This window comes from Trachypithecus francoisi, unplaced genomic scaffold (assembly GCF_009764315.1).
Source record: "Trachypithecus francoisi isolate TF-2019V2 unplaced genomic scaffold, Tfra_2.0 Lachesis_group3, whole genome shotgun sequence".
Taxonomy (NCBI): domain Eukaryota; kingdom Metazoa; phylum Chordata; class Mammalia; order Primates; family Cercopithecidae; genus Trachypithecus; species Trachypithecus francoisi.
The window spans coordinates 12,049,378-12,069,793 of NW_022681468.1; the positions used below are offsets into that span (position 1 = coordinate 12,049,378).

At 41.5% G+C, this 20,416-nt stretch overlaps 1 pseudogene; it reads left to right on the top strand.

Moving 5' to 3' along the window:
- The first annotated feature begins 1,682 nt into the window (after window positions 1–1,682).
- On the top strand, window positions 1,683–2,270 carry LOC117069719 (annotated as a pseudogene).
- Window positions 2,271–20,416: the final 18,146 nt, after the last annotated feature.

The following is a 20,416-nucleotide window of genomic DNA, read 5'->3' on the forward strand; positions in this document are numbered from 1 at the left end:
AGAAACTTGACTATTTTATTATTTTATTCGAAGAACCAATATTTAACCTTATTGATCTGCTCTATTGTATCTTTTTTTTCCTATTTCAGTAATTTCTGTTCTTATCTTTGTCTCTTTCCTTCTACGTTTTTGGGGGTATATTTTCTTTTTATTTTAAAAAAAGTGTTTTATTTATTTATGTATTTTTGAGACAGGATATTGCTCTGTTGCCCAGGCTGGGGTGCAGTGGTGTGATCTCGGCTCCCTGCAACCTCCACTTCCAGAGCTCAAGCAATCCTTCTGCCTCACCCTCCTGAGTAGCTGGGATTACAGGCACACACCATCATACTGGCTAATTTTTGTGTTTTATGTAGAGATGAGATTTTACCATGTCACAGAGGCTGGTTTCAAACTCCTAAGCTCAAGTGATCTGCCCGCCTCAGCCTCTCAAAGTGCTAGGATTACAGACATAAGCCACGGTTTCCAGCTTATTTTATTTTTAAATAGAGACAGGATCTCGTTATGTTGCTGAGGCTGGTTTGAAACTCCCAGACTTAGATGACCCTCCCACCTTGGCCTCCCAAAGTGTTGATTTTATAGGTATGAGCCACTACACCCAGCCTCTCTATTCTGTAACAATACTTAAGTCTATGTATTCCCTTTCAACGGACTATTTTTGCTTCACAACAGAATTTTTAACATGTAATATTTTCAGTAGCATTCAATTCTAATTATTTTTCAATTTACATTACTATTTTTTATTTCATTCCGGTGTTATTTTGAAGTGTGCTTTTAAATTTCCAGACATAGAAAATTACTAAAATTTGGCCGGGCATGGTGGCCAATTCCTGTAATCCCAGCACTTTGGGAGGATGAGGTGGGCTTATCACCTGAGGTCAGGAGTTCGATACCAGCCTAGCCAACATGGCAAAACCCCATCTCTACTGAAAACACAAAAATTAGCCAGCTGTGGTGGTGGGCGCCTGTAATCCCAGCTACTCGGGAGGCTGAGGCAGGAGAATCGCTTGAACCCTGGAGAAGGAGGCTGCAGTGAGCTGAGATCATACCACTGCACTCTAGCCTGGGTGACACAGCAAGACTCTCAAAAAAAAAAATTACTAAAATGTATCTTTGTATTATTGACATCTACTTTTTAAATTCTGTTGTGATCAGAGACCACAGGATATCTGTATGATGCTGATTGTTTTAAATATAATGACACATTTTGTAGCCTAATAAAGTGTATACCTTTCAATCATATTGTCTAACCACAATGCAACTAAGTTAGAAATCAATTTTTTGAAATGGTAAGAAATCTTAAAACACAGGTTAACGTTCCACATGTGCTTGAGAAGAAAGAGCATAATCTAACTGCTGGGGGATTATGTTAATCAAGTCACGCCTGTCAATTTTAAATTGAAATCTTCTATGTCTTTAAAATTTTGTCTTTTTGACCTACCAATAATTAATTAAGGTGCATTGAAATCTCCTACAATTGTGGCAGATTGAACTACTTCCTGTAGTCATTTTCAATTTCTGGTTTATATTTTTTAGATTTTATAAAAATGGACGTAAATTTATAACTGTTGTATCTTACTGGTGAATTAAACTTCTTATCACTGTATATTGACCCTCTTTACCTTTAATAATGCATTGTTCTTAAAAGTTATTTTGTTTGATGTTTATTATTATTTTTTTGGTGTATGTATCTCTTACACCGACTGGGCTACAAGGCCAAACAAGGTTTCATTACATGTAGGATTCGTGTTCTCTGTGGTGGCCAAAAACGCCCAGTTCCTAAGGGTGCAACTTATGGCAAGCCTGTCCATGATGGTGTTAACCAGTTAAAGTTTGCTCAAAGCCTTCGGTCCGTTGCAGAGGAGCAAGCTGGACGCCACTGTGGGGCTCTGTAAAAGTCCTGAATTCTTACTGGGTTGGTGAGGATTCCACATACAAATTTTTTGAGGTTTTCCTCATCCATCCATTCCATAAAGCTATCAGAAGAAATCCTGACACCCAGTGGATCACCAAACCAGTCCCCAAGCACAGGGAGATGTGTGGGCTGACATCTGCAGGCCGAAAGAGCCGTGGCCTTGGAAAGGGCCATAAGTTCCACCACACTATTGGTGGTTCTCGCTGGGCAGCTTGGAGAAGGCGCAATACTCTCCAGCTCCACCGTTACTGCTAATATAAGTAAAGTTTGTAAAATTCATACCTAATAAACAATTTAGGACAGTCATGTCTGCTTACAGGTGTTATTTTTCTGTTAAAACTAGTCTGCAGATTGTTTCCTGAATGCTTTGTCAAGGAAGTTAAAGTATAATAATGTTTGAAAACAGTAAGTGATGGTGTATCTTGTTTCTAATAAGACAAACTTTTTTGTCTTTGCTTTATCTTATTAGGGAGTTATATGTCAATGCATAAAACATACTGCGTGGTATAATAGGTTTAAACTAAATTCTTTAAAAGAAAAGTACTGAAACTAGCCCTGTAGATTTGTCTGGTGCATGAGATGAAACCTGCAGCTTTATGGGGTGATGGCAGTGCTCTGCTGCCTTACTTTCCAGTGACTGAGGGGTTTTTTAGCTTGGCAAGCACGGATTTTTTTAATTGAGCTTTGCTTTAGAAATTGTAGGGTGGGAGGAGGACATCTTAACTATGTCATGATTATATTTAGAAAATTATGGGCACAAATCTGGGTTAGCCTGAAGAAAACTGCCTCAGTCTCCACAGTACCATTTTAAGTTCACATAAAAGGTGAAAGCTCCTGGGTCAGTGCCATCGCTTCATGGCATTCAATGGTTAGTGGTCGTGGCTTTAACACTGGTGTGTTTTGAAACTGAATGTGATATAAAATTATGAGCCTTAAGGTTGGTAAGCTAGCAATCAATGGGAAGCTGGTGAGCCGGTGGCCATTAGATAAATACCTTTCAAGTGTGAGTTCAGAAGTCAACCCTAAAATACTTAACCGTAACACTAATTTGTGAACATTATGAATCCTTTCAGTCACATCAGTGGGAAAGTAGTTGGCTATAAGTACCTCGTTCTTAGTCCAGTCAGTCTTAAAAATATCTTTCGTTACCCACTCTATCCACTCTCATAGGCTACAAGAAGAAAAAGTCATACAAGCGCGTGGATTCCAACCACATGTGTTTTCTCTAGTTGTTTCTCTTGTTCCCGGCCAAAGCATCCTAAAAATCCTTACCATTCCACAAAGTTGGGTCATCACTTCCACGCCAACATTCACTATAAGTATAGCACCACATTGCATTTCTGTTTGCATCATGTCTTCCAGGAGACTAGGCTACTGTTCTCCAGGGTGAATTTGAGTGCAAAGGAAAGGTAGACAAGGAATTGCTCAATTCTAGATTCTGACTTTGCTGACTTAATTTAAATGCTCGTTTCTCTGAACCAATTTTCTCCTATCTTCTCTAGGAGTTTCAAAAGGATCAGCTAATTGATTTCCAGAAAGTACTCATAGCAAGTTCATAAAAGTTCTTGAGACCTAAATTCCTTCTCAAAAAAAGAAAAGATCTTAAGTCATACATTTTGATTGTGTAGAGGTTGTTCGACTAAAGGCATAAATGTCTATTAAACTAAAAAAAAATTGGATTTTGTCTATATCATTTTATTTTGTGCTTTTTCTATGCTTTTTTTTTTTTATTGCTTGCCTGTTTTTAGAGAATCCAGAGCTCAATACAGATGTCTCAGGTTCAGCCCTCCTAGTTTGATAAGAGCCTGAAAGTTAGTTTTCTTTCTTTCTTTCTTTTTTTTTTTTTTTTTTGAGACAGGGTCTTGCTCTGTCACCCAGGCTGGAGTGCAGTGGTACAATCTCAGCTCACTGCAGCCTCTGCCTCCCAGGTTCAAGCAATTCTCCTGCCTCAGCCTCCCAAGTAGCTGGGACTACAGGTGTGCGCCACCATGCCTGGCTAAATTTTGTATTTTTAGTAGAGACAGGGTTTCACCATGTTGCCCAAGCTGGTCTTGAACTCCTAACCTCAAGTGATCCACCCGCCTTGGCTTCCCAAAGTGCTGAGATTACAGGCTTGAGCCACCGCGCCCGACCAAAAGTTAGTTTTCTATAGATGGTGCTGATTTAGATCTTCAAACTCAGGACAATCTTATTTCATAGTTATTATTCAATTTACTTGTTTATTACCATTCCTTGCTTTGGCTTCAGCCCTCTGGCATACATTTATTTATTTATCACAGCCCTCAAAATTTTCCTTATTTCTAATAAGCCCATCAATGCAGTAAAATCTATGTTTTCTGTAATTTCTACAGGACCTAGTTGTGATAAGAACTCCGGAGAGTATCTATAGTACCATGTAGCCAAAGTGGCACACTTTGTGATCATTGCTGTACTTCCTTAAAGTGGAGGTTCCAGGCCCACAAATAGTAGACAAGCTTTTGAACCTCCATGTGAGCACCAAGGAGTCCCATGCAGTGGGTCTGTAATGATTATCTCTGTACATATATGGCTATTTTTCAAATGGCCATCGGTGCTGATGTACTGAGGCAAATACCCATTCCGTCAAGTGTTTCGGAAATCATTGTAATTTCTATGACGTCTTATTTCGGTCAGTCAATATTTACTATATACAAAACTACGAATATGTGAAAACCATAAAAATTTCAGGTGCCCCCATATCCACTAAACGCAAACAGTGCTTAGCTCTAGACGTTGGGCATGTGGGTGATACTGTCTTCTGTCTGTTACTTTTCTGTGTTTCTTGAGTTCCTGCTGTGAGCATGTCTCTATAAATATTAGTTTCATATATACAGAGAGAAAGTTATTTTATAAAGGGGCTCTCATACTTAAAAGACTTGGGAACCACTGCTTTGAATGATTAGTTAGAGCCTTAGAGCAAGAGAAGCAAACTCAAGAACTCAAGACTGGCGGGGCCAGTCCTGTGACGGGAATAAGGAAGTGGGCCAGGAGAGCCCAACCCAAAGGTCAAAGTGGGACTCAATGGGAGCAAATGCTACTCAGCTCCAACTGACTTTTGTTTTGTTTTGTTTTTGGAGACAGGGTCTCACTCTGTCACCCAGGCTGGACAGCAGTGATATGATCATTGCTCACTGCAGCCTTGAACTCCCTGGAGGGTTCAAGTGGAGGGTCAAGGGATCCTCCACTTCAGTCTCCTGAGTACCTGGGACTACAGGCAGACATTGCCATGCCTGGGTAATTTTTTTATTTTTTTGTGGAGACGTGGTCTTGCTATGTTGCCCAGATTGGTCTTGAATTCCTGGACTCAAGAGATCCTACCATCTTGGTTTCCCATAGTGCTGAGATTACAGTCATGAGCCACCATGCCTGGCCCCAACTAATTTTTTCCCTGTAAAAATACAGGTCTGATGTTGCCAGATCTTTCAGTTAAGTGAAAATGGATATCCAAATTTGGGCTGGGCACAGTGGCTGACGCCTGTAGTACTAGCACTTTGGGAGACCAAGACAGGTGGATTGCCTTAGTTTAGGAGTTCGAGACCAGCCTGGGCAACATAGTGAAACCCTGTTTCTACTAAAATACAAAAAATTAGCCAGGTGTGGTGGTGTGCACCTGTAATTGCAGCTACTCAGGAGGCTGAGGCAGGAGAATTGCTTGAAATTGGGAGGCAGAGGTTGCAATGAGCCAAGATCCTGCCATTGTACTCTAGCCTTTTTTGGAGACTCTGTCTCAAAAAATAAATAAATAAATAAATAAATGATAAAAATAAAAATAAAAATAAAATCAAAATTTGTTATTTGAAATCTTTAGAGATTTTTAAATGTTGTTAACCAATTCAAAAAACTTTTTGAAACATGGTGCAGTCCTAACCAACCATCTGTGTAGACTGGATGTGGCTCCTGGGTGGCCCATTCACCATTCCTGTTTTGGAGTCAGTCTCCTTATCTCTCACCTCCATGTGCAACTCCATAGTCAGTCACCAAGATCAAGTCCAGCTCTGGTATATTTCTCAAATAGGAGGACTACACCAAAAAGTTTCTTCCCTAGATTCAGATTATAGGCCATTTCTCTCACTTGCATTGAAACAGTTGCCGGGCCGGGTGCGGTGGCTCACGCCTGTAAACCCAGCACTTTGGGAGGCCGAGGTGAGTGGATCACTTGAGGTCAGGAGTTTGAGACCAGCCTGACCAGCATAGTGAAACCTCATCTCTACTAAAAATACAAAATTAGCCAAGTGTGGTGGCCCACGCCTGTAATCCCAGCTACTTGGGAGGCTGAGGCAGAAGAATCGCTTGAGCCCAGGAGGCAGAGTTTGCAGTGAACCGAGATAGCGCCATTGCACTCCTGCCTGGGCGACGAGAGGGAAACTCCGTCTCAAAGAAGAGGAAGAAAAAAAGAAAGTCACCAAATGTGTTTATTTATTCTTCATTCACTTGTCCGTTCATCATCCATGTAGTCAGTTAGACTCAAGTATCTTTGAATGTCTGCCAGATATCCTAAAACAACAGTATCCTAAAACAGTATCCTAAAACAGTATCCTAAAACAGTATCCTAAAACAGTATCCTAAAACAGTATCCTAAAACAACAGTATCCTAAAACAGTATCCTAAAACAGTATCCTAAAACAGTATCCTAAAACAACAGTATCCTAAAACAACAGTATCCTAAAACAGTATCCTAAAACAGTATCCTAAAACAGTATCCTAAAACAGTATCCTAAAACAACAGTATCCTAAAACAACAGTATCCTAAAACAGTATCCTAAAACAGTATCCTAAAACAACAGTATCCTAAAACAGTATCCTAAAACAACAGTATCCAAAACAGTATCCTAAAACAACAGTATCCTAAAACAGTATCCTAAAACAACAGTATCCTAAAACAGTATCCTAAAACAACAGTATCCTAAAACAGTATCCTAAAACAACAGTATCCTAAAACAGTATCCTAAAACAACAGTATCCTAAAACAACAGTATCCTAAAACAGTATCCTAAAACAACAGTATCCTAAAACAGTATCCTAAAACAACAGTATCCTAAACCAGTATCCTAAAACAGTATCCTAAAACAACAGTATCCTAAAACAGTATCCTAAAACAGTATCCTAAAACAACAGTATCCTAAAACAGTATCCTAAAACAACAGTATCCTAAAACAGTATCCTAAAACAGTATCCTAAAACAACAGTATCCTAAAACAGTATCCTAAAACAACAGTATCCTAAAACAGTATCCTAAAACAACAGTATCCTAAAACAGTATCCTAAAACAACAGTATCCTAAAACAGTATCCTAAAACAACAGTATCCTAAAAAACAGTATCCTAAAACAACAGTATCCTAAAACAGTATCCTAAAACAACAGTATCCTAAAACAGTATCCTAAAACAACAGTATCCTAAAACAGTATCCTAAAACAACAGTATCCTAAAACAACAGTATCCTAAAACAACAGTATCCTAAAACAGTATCCTAAAAAACAGTATCCTAAAACAGTATCCTAAAACAACAGTATCCTAAAACAGTATCCTAAAACAACAGTATCCTAAAACAACAGTATCCTAAAACAGTATCCTAAAACAGTATCCTAAAACAACAGTATCCTAAAACAGTATCCTAAAACAACAGTATCCTAAAACAGTATCCTAAAACAACAGTATCCTAAAACAGTATCCTAAAACAACAGTATCCTAAAACAGTATCCTAAAACAACAGTATCCTAAAACAGTATCCTAAAACAACAGTATCCTAAAACAGTATCCTAAAACAACAGTATCCTAAAACAACAGTATCCTAAAACAGTATCCTAAAACAACAGTATCCTAAAACAGTATCCTAAAACAACAGTATCCTAAACCAGTATCCTAAAACAGTATCCTAAAACAACAGTATCCTAAAACAGTATCCTAAAAAGTATCCTAAAACAACAGTATCCTAAAACAGTATCCTAAAACACAGTATCCTAAAACAGTATCCTAAAACAGTATCCTAAAACAACAGTATCCTAAAACAGTATCCTAAAACAACAGTATCCTAAAACAGTATCCTAAAACAACAGTATCCTAAAACAGTATCCTAAAACAACAGTATCCTAAAACAGTATCCTAAAACAACAGTATCCTAAAACAACAGTATCCTAAAACAACAGTATCCTAAAACAGTATCCTAAAACAACAGTATCCTAAAACAGTATCCTAAAACAACAGTATCCTAAAACAGTATCCTAAAACAACAGTATCCTAAAACAACAGTATCCTAAAACAACAGTATCCTAAAACAGTATCCTAAAACAACAGTATCCTAAAACAACAGTATCCTAAAACAGAAGAAGAGGAGACAACAGGCCAGGGTGGTAAAGAAAGAGGAGGATGAGGAGATGACAGCACCAGGAGCTGTGGTCAGAAAAAGGCCTTCTGTTGGTGGTTTTGACTAGGACCTGATTGCAGAGAAAAGGGCAGCTGTGCAAACTGAGGGGTGAGCTTAGCTCAAGGAGAAAGGACACGTGTAAAGGCCTTGAGATAAGGATGGATTGAGATAGATTTGTCAGAGGAAATTTGTTAATCCTCTCAGGAGGAACCCACCCAAGGCGGCCCTCCTCCCTAACTCCATTGTCAAGCAACTGGGGCCTGGGTTATCTCTTCAGTTCAGGCTGCGGGCCAAGCCCACCTCTCCACGGGTCCAAATTCCCAGGAATGTAGTTCTGGCCCTTCCGCTCCCCAGTTGAGACCTAGGGCAAGTTGAGGGGAGCCTGGACCCCTCCTCTTTGACCATCCCTCTGCTATCTTCCCTAACAGCGGCCCACCTCCGCTCAAGGGCCTGCTTCCTGTTCCTCGGGAGTAGAACCACTTAACCCCTTTCTAATGCTGTTGGATAAATGTCCAAACGTCCTTAATACCTTTACTGGGCCCTGCACCATGTGCCCACCCCCTGCCTCCAACCCTCCTTCTCCTTCCTCCAATTCCACCTCTGCTTTCAGCCTTGCCCAGTCCCCAAAGTCCTGCCCCTATCCAATATTTCATCTTTGTGTAAGCAGCTCTTTTCTCACAGAATGCCATCGGCTTCTACTTCTTCTTGCTTGCAAAAGACGCCACTGAATGTCCAGGCACTGGAGTCGGGAGCTACTTCTTCCACCTTCTCAGTCCCTTGGTCTGAATGAGGGTCCCGACGTATTGTATTGTCATCCTTCTGCCTCACTGTGGGCTTTGTCTTGTTTTCTCTGCCTCTCCATCTTGACTGTCTCTCATTGCCCATTCCCCATCTCCCACATCTCCAGGCTCCTTGCCTAGTTCACCTTTAAGCTCCTTTGCCATGGTTCAGTGAATTGCTATTTCCTCTCCCAGTTCTTGGCATGACGACTCATCCACAACAAATACTTATAGAATGAACAACCTGAATAATCAAGCCCCCAGGTTGTTTTCCTTCGAGCACTCAGAGGATGGTCCACCATGGAGCTAGGAGTCATCACAAATTTCAGGTGATGTTACAGATAATGCAGATCCTTTCTCATCAACTTTAATTTTTTTTTTTTTTCTTTTTTTGAAACAGGGTCTCACTCTGTCACCCAGGCTGGAGTGCAATGGTGTGAACACAGTTCACTGCAGCCTCCATCTCCCAGGCTCAAGTGATCCTTTTGCCTCAGCCTCCTGTGTAGCTGGGACCACACATATACACCACCATGCCCAGCTAATTTTTTGATCCTTTGTAGAGATGGGGTCTCATTTTGTTGTCCAAGCCAATCTCAAACTCCTGGGCTCACAAGATCCTGTCTGGGCTTACCAGAGTGCTGGGATTATAGGCTTGAGCCAGCACTCTGGCCTCAGCATCTTCAATGAGTTTATCACAAGCATGGCACTGTCAGCACTTGTCTTACTTTATACATGATCAGTAGTTTGCTCAGTATAAACAGAATGCTCGAGTGGAGGGCTTGTTCCCTGCTGGGCTCCACCCAGAGTGTGGCAAGCCCTCCCTGTTGAATGGATGAATCAACAAACACTCCGTAGAGCACTTTACACAGATGATTACATTTTCTCTTCTAAACAACTCTAAGAGATAAATAGGTTCCCTTGTCAAATCCCATTTTACAATTTAGGAAGCATTAAGGCTTAAAGAGGTTCAATGATTTACCCAAAGTTAATAAAGCTAACATGTAATGGGGCTGTGATTTAAACCCTCACACTGTCTTGTTTCATGGTCTAATGCTGTGACAAATGTCTTACATGGTGGCGACCAGCCACAGGTGACTCCTGAGGATTTGAAGCATGGCTGCTACAAACCAAAGTGTGCTCTCCAGGTAGCACGTGCCCCAGATTTCAAAAATTTAATATAAAAAATAATAAAAATATATTATTTTTGAGCTATGGATCGCTTATTACTTGAGCTAGGGATTAGTGATGAATTACAAAAGGAGACCAAACGATTCCTAGTAATTCAAAGGGAGAAAATCTGGTAGACACTACCTCAATCAGTGATCACAGTTACCCCCACCAGGATGGGACTACTGACACCGTGAGCCCTGTTACAGGGTGCAGTGGGAGCCAAAAGCCTCATTTAGGTCTCATATTTGCAAAACCTTTTAAGCCTGAATCTAATAATGAAGAGGTAATCAGACACATCCAGATGGTGGGGTACTCTATAAAACAGGTGTTCTGTAATCTTCAAAAATGCCAGTATCATAAGAAGTGAAGGAAGACTGAGAAATTGTTCCAGATTATAGGAGACTAAGGATGTGTAACAACAAAACACAATATGAGATCCCAGTTTGCATCCTGGATCGGGGGAAAGAACCTTATTGTGAGCTACTCGGGAGGCTGAGGCAGGAGATTCGCTTGAACCTGGGAGGCGGAGGTTGCAGTGAAATATATATATATATCACTACAACCTCAAACTCCTGGCTCCTTAACATACCAGTCTCAGATGATCCACCCACCTCAGCCTCCCTAGATGGGACCACAGGCACATGCTACCATGTCTGGCTAATTTTTAAAATTTTTGGTAGAGACAGGATCTCTTTGTGTTACCCAGGCTGGTTGTGAACTCCTGGGTTCAAGTGATCCTCCCACCTTGGCCTCCCAAAGTGCTAGGATTACAGGCATGAGCCACTATGCCTTGCCCATAAAATACATTTAAATACGTGAATTCATGATACTTGGGGGAAAAAGAAAAGAACATAGCGGGTCATTCTTGGAGTATATTAAGAACCAGTGGCTGGGCACGGTGGTTCACGCATGTAATCCCAGCACTTTGGGAGGCCAAGGCGGGCAGATCACCTGAGGTCAAGAGTTCGAGACCAGTCTGACCAAAGTGGTGAAACCTCATCTCTACTAAAAATACAAAAATTAGCTGGGCGTGGTGGCACATGCCTGTAATCCCAGCTGCTCAGGAGGCTGAAGCAGAAGAATCGCTTGAACCCAGGAGGCAGAGGTTGCAGTGAGCCAAGATTGCGCTATTGTACTCCAGCCTGAGCAACAAGAGTGAAACTCCATCTCAAGAAAAAAAAAAAAAAAAAGAACCAGCTTATTAGTTTGAAAACTGGTAAATAAAGGGAAAAGAACATGCATTATATGTTATACAGGGGAATGCAAGATGGTATGATCATGCTGGAAATAATTTTTGGCAGTTCCTCACAAAGTTAAACATACTGTTAACAGATGGTCAGCAATTCCACTTCTAGGTTACCAGAAAAGATTACCCAAGATAAATAAAAACATTTAGGCTGGGCAGGATAGCTCATGCCTATAATCCCAGCACTGAGGGAGGCCGAGGTAGGCAGATCACTTCAGACCAGGAGTTCAAGATCAACCTGTGCAACATGGCAAAACTCCGCCTCTACAAAAAATGCAAAAATTAGCCAGGTGTGGTAGTGCACCCCCATAATCCCAGCTACCCGGGAAGCTGAGATATGAGAATTGCTTGAACCTGAGAGGCGAGGAAGCGAGGTTGCAGTGAGCCAAGATCGTGCCACTGCACTCCAGCCTGGGTAACAGGGTGAGATCTATTAAAAAAGAAAAAAAAAATTCAGGTATAAGTGTTTGTATGGACAGATTCCTTCCTTCCTTCCTTCCTTCCTTCCTTCCTTCCTTCCTTCCTTCCTTTCTCCCTTCCTTCTTTCCTTTCCTCCCTCCCTCCCTCTCTCCTTTTTCTTTCTTTTTTGAGAAAGAGTCAGAGTGAGACTCTATTTCAAAAAAAAAAAATTCAGGTATAAGTATTTGTGTGGACAGATTCCTTCCTTCCTTCCTTCCTTCCTTCCTTCCTTCCTTCCTTCCTTCCTTCCCTCCCTCCCTCCTTCCCTCCCTCCTTCCTTTTTCTCTCTTTCTCTCCCTTTCTTTCTTTCATTCTTTCTTTCTTCAGAGTCTCTCTCTGTCGCCCAGACTGGTGTGCAGTGGCATGATCTCAACTCACTGCATCTCCCACCTCCCAGGTTCAAGCAGTTCTTACATGTCAGCCTCCCAAGTAGCTGGGATTATGAGCGTGCCAACATGCCCGGATAATTTTTGTATTTTCTTTAGAGACAGAGTTTTGCCATGTTGGCCAGGGTGGTCTCGAACTCCTGGCCTCAAGTGATCTGCCTGTCTTGGCCTCCCAAAGTGCTAGGATTACAGGTGTGAGCCACCACACCTGGCTCCTATCCCTGAATATTGATGGGATTATTTATAATAGCCAAAATCAGGACCCAATTCAAATGTCTATCACGTGGTAAATGAATAAACTGTGGAATATCCACACAATGGAATACTGCTGAGCAATAAGAAGGAAAAAAATTACTAATACACAGAATAGCAGGGATAAATCTCAAAAGCATGCTAAGTAAAAGAAGTCATACAAAAGGCCACCTATTATATAATTTCCTTTACATGGCATTCTAGAACAGGGAAAAAATATTCTTCAGGGATTGTGGATTACACAGCGGTTTCTTTTTTTTTTTTTTTTTTTTTTTTTTTTTTTTTGAGACGGAGTCTGGCTCTGTCGCCCAGGCTGGAGTGCAGTGGCCGGATCTCAGCTCACTGCAAGCTCCGCCTCCCAGGTTCACGCCATTCTCCTGCCTCCGCCTCCCAAGTAGCTGGGACTACAGGCACCCGCCTCGTCGCCCGGCTAGTTTTTTGTATTCTTTAGTAGAGACGGGGTTTCACCGTATTAGCCAGGATGGTCTCGATCTCCTGACCTTGTGATCCGCCCGTCTCGGCCTCCCAAAGTGCTGGGATTACAGGCTTGAGCCACCGCGCCCGGCTTACACAGCGGTTTCTTACATATGATACCAAATGCGTAAGTGGCAAAAGAAAAAATACAGAAATTAGACTTCATCAAAATTGTTAAAGCCTGTAATCAGTTGACTTTTTTAAAGAGAAAAAAAAAAACAAAATTAAAAACCTCTGTGCTTCAACAGATATAGTCAAGACAGTGAGAGAGAAAATGTTTGCAACTCATATATCTCATAAGAGACTTATATCCAGAATATATAAAGAATTTTTGGCTGGGTATGGTGGCTCACGCCTGTAATCCCAGCTCTTTGGGAAGCCGAGGCAGGAGGATCTCTTGAGCCTAGGAGTTCAAGACCAGTCTGGGCAACATGGTGAAACCCTGTCTCTTTTTATTAAAAAAGAAATTACTACTCAACAATAAAAATATCAATAACCCAATTGAAAATGGGTAAAGGCTGCGTGCAGTGGGTTACACCTGTAATCCCAGCACTTTGTGAGGCTGAGGTGGCTGGATCACGAGGTCAGGAGATGGAGACCATTCTGACTAACATGGTGAAACCCTGTCTCTACTAAAAATACAAAATTAGCTGGGCATGGTGGCACATGCCTGTAATCCCAGCTACTTGGGAGGCTGAGGCAGGAGAATCACTTGAACTCGGGAGGCAGAGGTTGTGGCGAGCCGAGATCGCGCCATTGCACTCCAGCCTGGGCAACAAGAGCGAAACTCTGTCTCAAAAAATGGGCAAAAACTGGAAGCATACCCTTTGAAAACTGGCACAAGACAGGGATGCCCTCTCTCACCACTCCTATTCAACAGAGTGTCAGAAGTTCTGGCCAGGGCAATCAGGCAGGAGAAAGAAATAAAGGGCATTCAGTTAGGAAAAGAGGAAGTCAAATTGTCCCTGTTTGCAGATGACATGATTGTATATTTACAAAACCCCATTGTCTCAGCACAAAATCTCCTTAAGCTGATAAGCAACTTCAGCAAAGTCTCAGGATACAAAATCAATGTGCAAAAATCACAAGCATTCTTATACACCAATAACAGACAAACAGAGAGCCAAATCATGAGTGAACTCCCATTTACAATTATTTCAAAGAGAATAAAATACCTAGGAATCCAACTTACAAGGGATGTGAAGGACCTCTTCAAGGAGAACTACAAACCACTGCTCAACGAAATAATAGAGGACACAACAAATGGAAGAACATTCCATGCTCATGGATAGGAAAAATCAATACCGTGAAAATGGCCATACTGCCCAAGGTAATTTATAGATTCAATGCCATGCCCATTAAGCTACCAATGACTTTCTTCACAGACTTGGAAAAAACTACTTTAAAGTTCATACGGAACCAAAAAAAAAAAAAAAAAGCCCACATTGCTAAGACAATCCTAAGCAAAAAGAACAAAGCTGGAGGCATCACATTACCTGACTTCAAACTATACTACAAGGCTACAGTAACCAAAACAGCATTATACTGGTACCAAAACAGAGACATAGACCAACGGAACAGAACAGAACCCTCAGAAATAATACCACACATCTACAACCATCTGATCATTGATGAACCTGACAAAAACAAGCAATGGGAAAAGGATTCCCTATTTAATAAATGGTGCTGGGAAAACTGGATCCCTTCCTTACACCTTATACGAAAATTAATTAAAGATGGATTAAAAACTTAAATGTTAGACTGAAAACCATAAACATCCTAGAAGAAAACCTAGGCAATACCATTCAGGACGTAGGCATGGGCAAGGACTTCACGTCTGAAACACCAAAAGCAATGGCAACAAAAGCCAAAATTGACAAATGGGATCTAATCAAACTAAAGAGCTTCTGCACAGCAAAAGAAACTACCATCAGAGTGAATAGGCAACCTACAAAGAATAGGAGAACATTTTTGCAATCTACTCATCTGACAAAGGGCTAATATCCTGAATCTACAAAGAACTTAAACAAATTTACAAGAAAAAAACAAACAACCCCATCAAAAAGTGGGCAAAGGATATAAATAGACACTTTTCAAAAGAAGGCATTTATGCAGCCAACAGACATGAAAAAATGGCCATCAGGGAAATGCAAATCAAAACCACAATGAGATACCATCTCACACCAGTTAGAATCACTATCATTAAAAAGTCAGGAAACAACAGGTGCTGGAGAGGATGTGGAGAAATAGGAATGCTTTCACACTGTTGGTGGGACTATAAACTAATTCAACCATTGTGGAAGACAGTGTGGTGATTTCTCAAGGATCTAGAACTAGAAATACCATTTGACCCAGCCATCCCATTACTGGGTATATACCCAAAGGATTATAAATCATGCTGCTATAAAGACACATGCATACACGTATGTTTATTGCGGCACTATTCACAATAGCAAAGACTTGGAACCAACCCAAATGTCCATCAATGATAGACTGGATTAAGAAAATATGGCACATACACACCATGGAATACTATGCAGCCATAAAAAAGGATGAGTTCATGTCCTTTGTAGGGACATGGATGAAGCTGGAAACCATCATTCTGAGCAAACTGTCGCAAGAACAGAAAACCAAACACCGCATGTTCTCACTTGTAGGTGGGAATTGAACAATGAGAACACAGGGACACAGGAAGGAGAACATCACACACCGGGGCCTGTCATGAGTTGGGGGAGGGGGCAGGGATAGCATTAGGAGATATACCTAATGTAAATGACAAGTTAATGGGTGCAGCACACCAACATGGCACATGTATACATATGTAACAAACCTGCACATCGTGCACATGTACCCTAGAACTTAAAGTATAAAAAAAAATAAAATAATAAAATAAAAACAAAAATACAAAAATTAGCCAGGTGTGGTGGCGTGCGCCTGTAGTCCCAGCTACTCAGGAGGCTGAGGCAGGAGAATCGCTTGAGCCTGGGAGGCGGAGGTTGCAGTGAGCTGAGATCATGCCACTGCACTCCAGCCTGGGTGACAGAGCGAGACTCTGTTTCATAAATAAATAAATAAATGGTAAATAACATGAATAGATATCTCTTCAAAGAAGATATCCAAATGGCTAATAAGCATATAAAAAGATGCTCACCATCATTAGTCATCAGGACAAACAAATCAAAATTACAGTAAGATGTCACATCATACCATGAGGATGACTGAAATTAACAAGAAAGGCTAATATGTGTTGGTGAGGATGCAGAGAAATTAGAACCCCCATACAATTGCTGTTGGAATATAAAATGGTGCATCTGCTTTGAAAATGATCTGACAGTTCCTCAAATGGTTAAATATAGAGTTATCACATGACCTGGAAATCCCATTCCCAGGTAGGTACCCAAGAGAAATGAAAACAGACATCCACACAAAAACCTGTTCATGAACATTCATGGCAGCATCACTCGTAATAGCAAAAAGATGGAAACAATCCATATGTCATCAACTGATAGATGGATAACCAAAATGTAGCATATTCATATAATGAAATATTATTCAGCCATGAAAAGGAATGAAGTACTAATACCTGCTAAACATGGATGAACCTTGAAAACATTCTGTAACATCAAAGAAGGCAACACAAAAGATCACATATGATTCCATTTATATAAAATGTTCACCATAGGCAAATCCATAGAAATAGGAAATAGATTAGTGTTTGTCAGGGGCTGGGGGGAGGCAAGAATGGAGTGTAATTGTAATTTATTTATGGGATGATGAAAATGTGTTGGTTTTTTTTGTTTTTGTTTTTGTTTTTTTGAGACATGATCTTGCTCTTTCACCCAGGCTGGAGTGCAGTTGTGTAGTAACAGCTCAAGCCTGTAATCCTAGCACTTCTGGAGGTGAAGGTGGGAGGACGGCTTAAGCCCAAGAGGTTGAGGCTGCAGTGAGCCTAGATAGTGCCACTTCATCCAGCCTGAGCTACAGAGTGAGACCCTGTCTCAAAAACAAAAACAAAAACTATTCTATGGCTACGTAAGCTTAAATATCTCTTTACCTTACCCACTTTTTGAGACAGAATCTCTGTCTGTTGCCAGGTTGGAGTGCAGTGGCGTGATCTCAGCTCACTGCAACCTCCACCTCCTGGGTTCAAGCAATTCTCCCACCTCAGCCTCCCAAGTAGCTGAGACTACGAGCTCACGCCACCACATCCAGCTGATTTTTGTGTTTTTTGTAGAAATGGGGTTTCTCCATGTTGCCCAGGTTGGTCTTGAACTCCTGACCTCAAGTGATCCGCCTGCCTCAGCCTCCCAAAGTGCTGGGGTTACAGGCATGAGCCACCACACCCAGCTTAGAATAGTTTTTATGAACATCATTTTTGTGCACATAAAAAAATACAAGCAACATGAGTTGCTTTTCTCTAATGTCAGAGTCTAATGTTTGTGAATCAGACTCAGTTTTTTGACATAGCATCATCTTCCAAGCCATGCTTGCTAAGTGATTTATAATTAGCTCCTTCCGTCCTCACAACAACCTAAGTGGACAGGAGTACTGTTAAGCCTGAAGTACAGATTCAAAAACTGAAGATCAGGGAGGTTAAGAAACTTGTCCAAGCTAACATAGCAAGAGGCTAGCTAACTTGAAAGCCCTTGCTAGAAATTTCCATTCTACTGCATCTCCTCCTTGCCTAGCTATGTATTACATGAAGAGAACACAGGGTTTAGGGCCAGGCAGATTTGGGTTTGTACACTACTTCTGCCCCTTCCTTACACTCTGAGCGATCACTTAATCTCCCAGGACCTCATTTTCTCATGTGCAAATTGGAATTACAACGCAAGTCAAAAGGGCTTTAAGAGCGGTGGCTCAAGCCTATAATCCTAGCACTTCTGGAGGTGAAGGTGGGAGGACTGATGGAGCCCAGGAGTTTGAGACCAGCCTGGGCAGCGTAGTGAGATCCTGTCTCTACAAAAAATACAAAAATTAGCCATGTGTGGTGGCACATGCCTGTAGTCCCAGCTACTTGGGAGGCTGAGGTGGGAGGATCGATTGAGCCTGGGAGGTCAAAGCTGCAGTGAGTCACGATCGTGCCACCACATTCCAACCTGGGTGACAGAGCACAACCATCTCAAAATAAAAAAATAAATAAACATTTTAAAAAGAGAGAAAAGGAAGGGAAAGGATAGGAAAGGATAGAAAAGAGAAGCAACGAAAAGAGAAGGCAGAATGGTTTAAAAGAGATAACCAAGTACTTTCAAAGTCTCCTTTATCTTTCCCCCCTTTCCTTGAGGATCACTTAGGTTAATTTCCTGAATCAAATTGAAAATCCATACAATGACTGAAGTCTCAGAAGTGCCTCTCCAGCCCCCATTTAGTGACCAGCCTGCGTAGGAGTACAGATGTCTTGCTGACCTTCCAGTCTGGGCCAGAATGACTTCCACTGGTTGAATTCCTTCTGTGTACTGGGGTCATGCACCGAGGAGAGGTAACTAAGGTGAGTACCCCAAGAACAGTACTAATAAGCAACCTTACAAACATAAACTCTGAGGCTCAGAAACCCTGGTCACCTGCCCTGGTCACCCAAATTGCATAGCTGTGAATTGGTGAAACTGGAATGTGAGCTTTAGGTCTGTCTGAGTGTGATTGTCAGTGCAAAATATCATGACATCAAAGTTACACTCCCAAAATTAGCCAGGTGCCCATAGTCCCGGCTACTGGGGACACTGAGGTGGGAGGATCGCTTAGGCCAGGAGATGTAGGTTGCGGTGAGCTGTGATTGCACCACTGCACTCCAGACCAGGGAGTGAGACCAGGGAGTGAGAGCTTGCCTCTTAAAAACAAAACAAAAGAAAAAGTTGCATTCCGTGGCCAGGCACAGTGGCTCACACCTATAATCCCAGGACTTTGGGAGGCTGAGGCGGGTGGATCACCTGAGGTTGGGAGTTCAAGGCCAGATCGGCCACGTGGTGAAACCTCATCCTTACTAAAAATACAAAAATTAACCAGGTGCAGTGGCGCATGCCTGTAATTCTAGCTTCTCCGGAGGCTGAGGCATGAGAATCACGTGAACCCAGGAGGCAGAGGTTGCAGTGAGCCGAGATCACGCCACTGCACTCCAGCCTTGGTGACAAGAGTGAGACTCTGTCTCAAAAAAACAAAGAAAAAAAGTTGCATTCCTCAAGAATGTCAGATAAAGACAGAGCAGGCTTATTAGAAAAAGTCTTAGCACAATATATGTGTGTGTGTATAAATGTATAAATCAAACTTGGTGTCTATGTTTTGAGTTATGAGTCTGTGACTCCCAATGACTTGGACATTTGAGCTGTGTCCACTGCAACACTTTAAACTGTGAATAATTTCCTATCCCTGTCCACTGCACCAAGCAGCTAAGATCAACTGTTTTATTTCCAACTTAGCAATAGTTTATATTGTTGAAAACTTCTTTTGTGTGTCAGCCCCAGGAGGTCAGGGACATTTTCACACTCACCAATTTTTTCCTAGCACTTATGAGTACCCAACACACAGAAGGAAACTGATAAATACCAGTTGAATGAATACACTGAAAATATGAATTTGAACATCCAAAATATTAATTTTTTGCTTTAAAATAACAATACCTTTATTTTAACTCCTTATGAACTATTTTCAGTTCAGTTTTGTAAATATCCACTGAGCACCTACAATGTATCAGGTATTGTTAGGTGGTGCCAAAGAACAAAGGTAATTATAATGATGTTCATACACATTCCACTTATTTCTCAAGAATGGAGAGGAACACGAGGCAAAGACGGGGATCCCTATTGCAGAGATGAGAAGCCACCCATCCAAAGGGCAAAGTTTGGGACTTGGATCCAGTCAAGACCTTAATGTGGCCAGGTGTGGTGCCTCACGCCTGTAAGTCCCAGCACTTTGGGAGGCCGAGGCAGGCAGATCATTTGAGGTCAGGAGTTCGAGACCAGCCTGGCCAACATGGTGAAACCCCATCTCTACTAAAAATACAAAAATTAGGTGAGTGTGGTGACATGCCGGCAAATGCCTGTAGTCCCAGCTACTAAGGAGACTGAGGCAGGAGAATCGCTTGAACCTGAGAAGCAGAGGCTGAAGAGAGCCAAGATTATGCCACTGCACTCGAGCCTGGGTGACAGAGTGAGACTCCATCTCAAAAAAAAAAAAAAAAAAAGACATTAAATCTTTAATTTGGTCTTTTGTGTGTGTGCATGGGTGTGTTTTGTTGTTTGTTTTTGAGTTGGGGTCTCGCTCTGTTGCCCAGGCTGGAGTGCAGTGGTGTAATCATGGTTCACTGCAGCTTCAACCTCCAGGTGCAAGTGATCCTTCCACCTCAGGCTCCTGAGTAGCTGGGACC